Genomic DNA, 5372 nt, shown 5'->3' with positions numbered 1-5372 from the left:
ATCCGAAACTCTTTACTTGAAAACATTACCCAAGGCATTTGGAACTCATTGGTGAAAACCATTTCAAAAAAGGATTTAAAATCAGTCCATAATCACTATTTTACTAAATTCTTGGGTTCTTCAAGAAAGAACCCAATTAATCATTTCAAAACCTTGATTCGAACACTTAAATTGATAAAAAAATAATGGGTAAATGAAGATTTAAGATTAGGGATCGTTACCCAAATATTTCTTCTCAAAAGTTTTGTTCAAATCGCCACGCCAAAGCTCCCAAAACTCAAAAATGATGAAATGATGTTGAAACCCTGATTTTTGGAAGATATTTTGTCCAGGGGTCCTCCGCGAACGCGGACCCCTATCGGCAAATGCGGCCCCCGACTCATTAAAGCTCCGCGATCGCGGAGGGTTGGCTTCAGCACTACAAAACAGAAAAATCAACCAAACACATAATCGTCGAAAGAACCATCGGGATTCGTTCTGAACGCCGTACACATAAGCCATTTATGTGATTTGACTATATTCGACGTTCCAGACTCAATGGAACCATAGAAATACAAATATGAGGTCTCCTTGACCCAAGTCCCGTGTAAGACCCAAGAAACTAATCATAATGCCTAAAAAGGTCAAATCAAGCTCGGGAACTCTAAAAATTCAACCAAGACCTCACCTAGGCCTAAAATCATCCTCCAAATCCAATGAAACTCTCGAAATTCCAATTCGAGCATCTAAACACCGAATATTGACCAAAGTCAATCCAAAGGCTAAATTTTCAAAAATTTCCAACTTAGGACCTCAAATCCTTAAAAAGACTCCGAATTTGAAGCTCATCGACCAATTTCCACATTTCAGGACTGATGAAATCGATAGAATTTCATTCCGATATTCGAAACTCCAAAATATACCAAAAACCACTTTTAAGCAACCTTATCAAACTCAAAACAAACAAATTTCACAAGTTTTTACTCAAATCTTGAAACCAACTTCAAAACTCAATCAGAAATGACTCGGGGTTAAAATCGGGAGGGGTAAAACACTAAATTTCACGAAAATTTCCAAAAACGACCAACAGGGTCATTACAATCTAGATATATATGACTTGAAATCTTATATGAAATTATTAATTAGTAAGATAATGTGTAATTATTTCAAACTAAATGATGAATTAGTAAATATGATAGGAATATTTGTGTAATTAGGTATTATTTTTCATTGTGTAATTATTTCAAAATAAATGATGAATTAGTAAATATGATAGGAATATTTGTGTAATTAGGTATTATTTTTCATTTTTTATCAGATTACATATCAATCTTTATTACATAGAGTTATTTGTGATTAGTTTTTCTAATATCATATCCCCTTTCGCTTCCATAAATCAAACTAAAGCCGATGGAAAAAACAATTAGGGTGAAGGAGGAAACAAACTCACACTTAATATACACAAACACATATTTATATTAAAATATACACAAAAGCACATACTTATGTTATTTTCTACATTAAACAAAGTGCTTTAATCATATATTCTCTCTTTGTTGTTTAATTCTTATGATTAACACCATGTAGAAGAATGGTCTTCTCAACTATTTCCATTAATCCTTTCATCATTTGATAACTTGTTCATGGATAAAGCTGCATTAAGAAACTCATCCATTGCTTTAATAGATGACCCTTTGAAATCCTCATCATCTATAATAGCATCACTTATCATTTCTTTAACTTCACAAGTTTTCCTTCTTATTTCATTCCCTTTCTCATTTATCCCCATAACAACCTCAATCTTTTCCAATATATCATCATGCTTGACTTGAGAATTATTCCCTCTAGCCACCTCAACACAAACACCAACATCTAGTTCCAAGAATTTTGCATTGTAAAATTGCTCTGCTGCAATAGGCCAACCTAGAAGTGGCACTCCATTTTCAAGTGATTCCAACATTGAATTCCATCCACAATGTGTCAAGAAAGCTCCAACTGATTTGTGTGCCAAGATTTCAACCTGTTGTAACCAAAAAAAATAATTAACGTAAGCTTTAAGATAATATGGTTACACGCTTATCTGATATTTAGAAAAACAAGAGGTCTCGGATTCAAATCTCAAAGCAATTTGAAAAACACAAGCTTGGTCCCACAAAAAGAATCAAACCTACATGTGAGATGGCATTTTAAGATATTAAATAACTAAAAATTTGGATGAAGTTCCTAACAATTTAAACTTTCAAATAAAATGGTTACAAACCTGAGGAGCCCATTTTGGCACTATAAGTCCCCTATTTTGATCCTCGAAAACGCGTTGAACAAACCCCTCAGGAAGCCACTCCTCTGCTCTGAATTCCATGTTATTGTCAAAACCAAAGGAGGCCTAACAACCCATATGAAGTTTACTCTATTAGCTTTATCCAAGGCTATTGCCAATTCCATCATTTGTGATGTTGATATTCTGTTCTGAGAGCCAAAAGAAATGTAAAGTACTGATTTTTCTTCTTTTTCATCAAGAAATTTGATGAACTTCTCTGTTTCTTCCCCTGTTTCATCATCAACTCTTTGTTTATTACTTACTGGCCAAGGTATTGGTCCTATTGTCCAAACAGGTATTCCTAATTTTCGACGAAAATATGTTAAACCAAGCTTGTCTATACCTTCAACTGTATTGAAAAGAATCCCATCAGAGTTAATCCAGTTAGGAAGATTTTTCCAATTGAAATTTGTGTAAGGTGTTGGTAAACATATATTCACAGCGGAAGCATACCAGAATCTTTTTACTTACATGAATAATAGATAACCAATATTGTTTATGCTAGACCACATAATCATGCTAGAACACATAAACATACTGAAACTTAATTCGATAAATACCTCTTGAAGCATGAACAGATACCTTCAAGCGAATCCCCAAGTTAGACAGTCCTTCAAGTGAATCTACAAGATAGCCATGGTCTTCTACAGTGATCCCAAGTTCACATCTGAACTCTCTCAATACTAGGGTGGGCAAGTATCGAATAGAAAACTAAACAATCTAGGGCTAGAATAATCCCTAATTATAGAGATTTCTTCAAAGTCCAAAGAGGAGAATCGAACACACGTTATTTTTCTTCAATTGAAAAATACACGCTAGTTTTCTTTTTTATAAGAAAACTAACGCCTCTCCCCTTTTCCCTTTAGAATTAGGATTCTGAGTTCTAGTTAAATATGGGCACTGGAGGGACCACATAATTAATTACTGAGGCTTCCTATTATGGAAATAATTCCAAATAATTAATTTGAATTATTCTTACCATAATAAATTACAAATCATTCCACTAGAAATTCGTAATTGCACTCCTCTATTTATATTTTGTAATTCCCCATTAAACACTTATGTAATTCCCCATGTTAAGATTTCAGATACTAATCAATAAATTAAATTACTGACGAATTTAACTTAATGATTAATTTCCTTTAGAGCACTACTTAACTTATTTCATGTGTCGGATTCATAAATCCACTTGCAAGGTTTGACACGATGAAAACTTATAAGTTTCTCAAAAAGGCATATCAATCAATCTCTATAACGAGACATGGATTTCATCAACTAACTTATTATTTCACCAATATATATTATTATCATCCAACTTACCAGGAATATTGACCCATCTCAGAATCTCACCTTTTAATAAATCAAAACGATAATTAATATATACAGATCATAATAGTTATATCAGGATTAAGAATATAAGTACATTTAATAGTTTAGAGAATATGTTTTGTCAGTCAGTCTAAAACAACTATCTCTACTCGGTCCCGTTCAATACATACAAAATGCACTAGCACAAGAAGTTGGAACTATACCGTTCCCATAATCAAGATAAATTACCTATAATCTTGTGCTACAATCGTACCGATGGCATGTCCAATTTCCATCCTAGATTGTGAACAAAAATCTTTATACTTATAAGAACCGATGATTTAATCCTCTGTGTATAAGCTAAAACTCTACACACTAAATCATCTACTATATAAGTAAATAAACACCATAAACGAATATATGATCTATTAAAATTGAGCAAATATTTATTCTATAATAAATATTATTTCTAACACATGGTTAATAGTATATATCCCAACATAAGGATCATTAGAATCAGCTTCTAATAGACTTGGATTCAATTGACTAACATCAAGATTACCAGCTTCTTGAAAATCAGGCATAGTAAAAACAAAGTTTTCTGTTTTTTGATAAGGCAAATTTAGCCACATAGAGTAATAACATGCCAAGCCAAAACCACCAGCCCCACTAAAAATGACATGAAAAATTCCAAATTCATGAGCTATATTTGCTGACCATCCAAAAAACATGTCTATATAACACAAACAGTGGCGGACCCAGGATTTTCACGAAGTGGGTTCAAAATATAAAAAATAAAACTAAAATGTGGCCATAGGGATTCGAACATGGGTTGACTGGGAAAATTGAACCCTTTTCACCACTCAGCCAAGGGTCACACTTGTGTTAGTGGGGTCAAAAGTTAATATATACATATAAAATTTTAAAAACTGATTATCGGTGTTATTTTTCAACGAAGTGGGTTCATATGAACCCACTTGAATCACTGTAGGTCCGCCCCGGATAATACACAAAGTGGCTTTTCAATAAGACTAGATACAAGATTTCTAAATAAAGGTTCAAGAAAAGAGGAGATTGTTATAAAATGCAAGGAAAGCTTAAAAGTAAGTGAATCAGTGTTTTCAGTGTTTGGAGGTAGGCCATAATCAGAGCTATTGAATGGAATTTCAAGAAAGGAAATAGATGAATTTTGAGGGAGTCATGAATTGTTCCCTTTTTCTTCTCCATATTTTTGGTCCTTTTTTCTATAGAGAGAAAATAAAGCCAAGAAATTTAGACATTTATAAACGCAATTACTTTTTTGTAAAATTATTCTTCTATGATAAATAAGAATAGATCTTCTAGTATCGGAGCTATGGATAATAAGAAATATAGTAAGAAACATACTAGTAGAAAGTTAAGAAAAATAAGAAGAAAATTAAACAAACTATATCCGGAATATAAACAACTTAATATCACAAAAATTGATAACGAAAAATTAGACCAATTAATAGATAATATCTAAAATAGAATATAAATATATTCAATATTTAAAGATGCAATGAATAGCGAGAATAACGAATATAAAGAAAAACTTACTGAAATAATTATAGTGAAAAGACAAGAATTAGAACATAGGCAAAATAGACTTAAAATAACATATTCGCAGGAATTTGTAAAAAAATCTATAATAGCACAGAGAAAAAACTATTTTATATCTAGAAATACAAATAGAAAGTTTAGAATATAAACTTCAACACAATCTATAAATGAATAAGGAAGAATACGC

General features: G+C 32.1%; 1 non-coding gene and 1 pseudogene across 1 annotated transcript; both read right to left on the bottom strand.

Moving 5' to 3' along the window:
- Nucleotides 1-1447: 1447 nt before the first annotated feature.
- Nucleotides 1448-4335, bottom strand: LOC102589683 (UDP-glycosyltransferase 92A1-like; annotated as a pseudogene).
- MIR7982A (microRNA MIR7982a) lies at nt 3591-3678 on the bottom strand. Its single transcript, NR_130347.1, has one exon. It is a non-coding gene; the product is annotated as a microRNA MIR7982a (primary transcript).
- Nucleotides 4336-5372: the final 1037 nt, after the last annotated feature.

The sequence above is a fragment of the Solanum tuberosum genome, unplaced genomic scaffold (assembly GCF_000226075.1).
Source record: "Solanum tuberosum cultivar DM 1-3 516 R44 unplaced genomic scaffold, SolTub_3.0 scf00168, whole genome shotgun sequence".
Lineage (NCBI taxonomy): Eukaryota > Viridiplantae > Streptophyta > Magnoliopsida > Solanales > Solanaceae > Solanum > Solanum tuberosum.
Note: the sequence above shows the minus strand (reverse complement) of the source record. Positions and strands in the feature narration are given on the sequence as shown.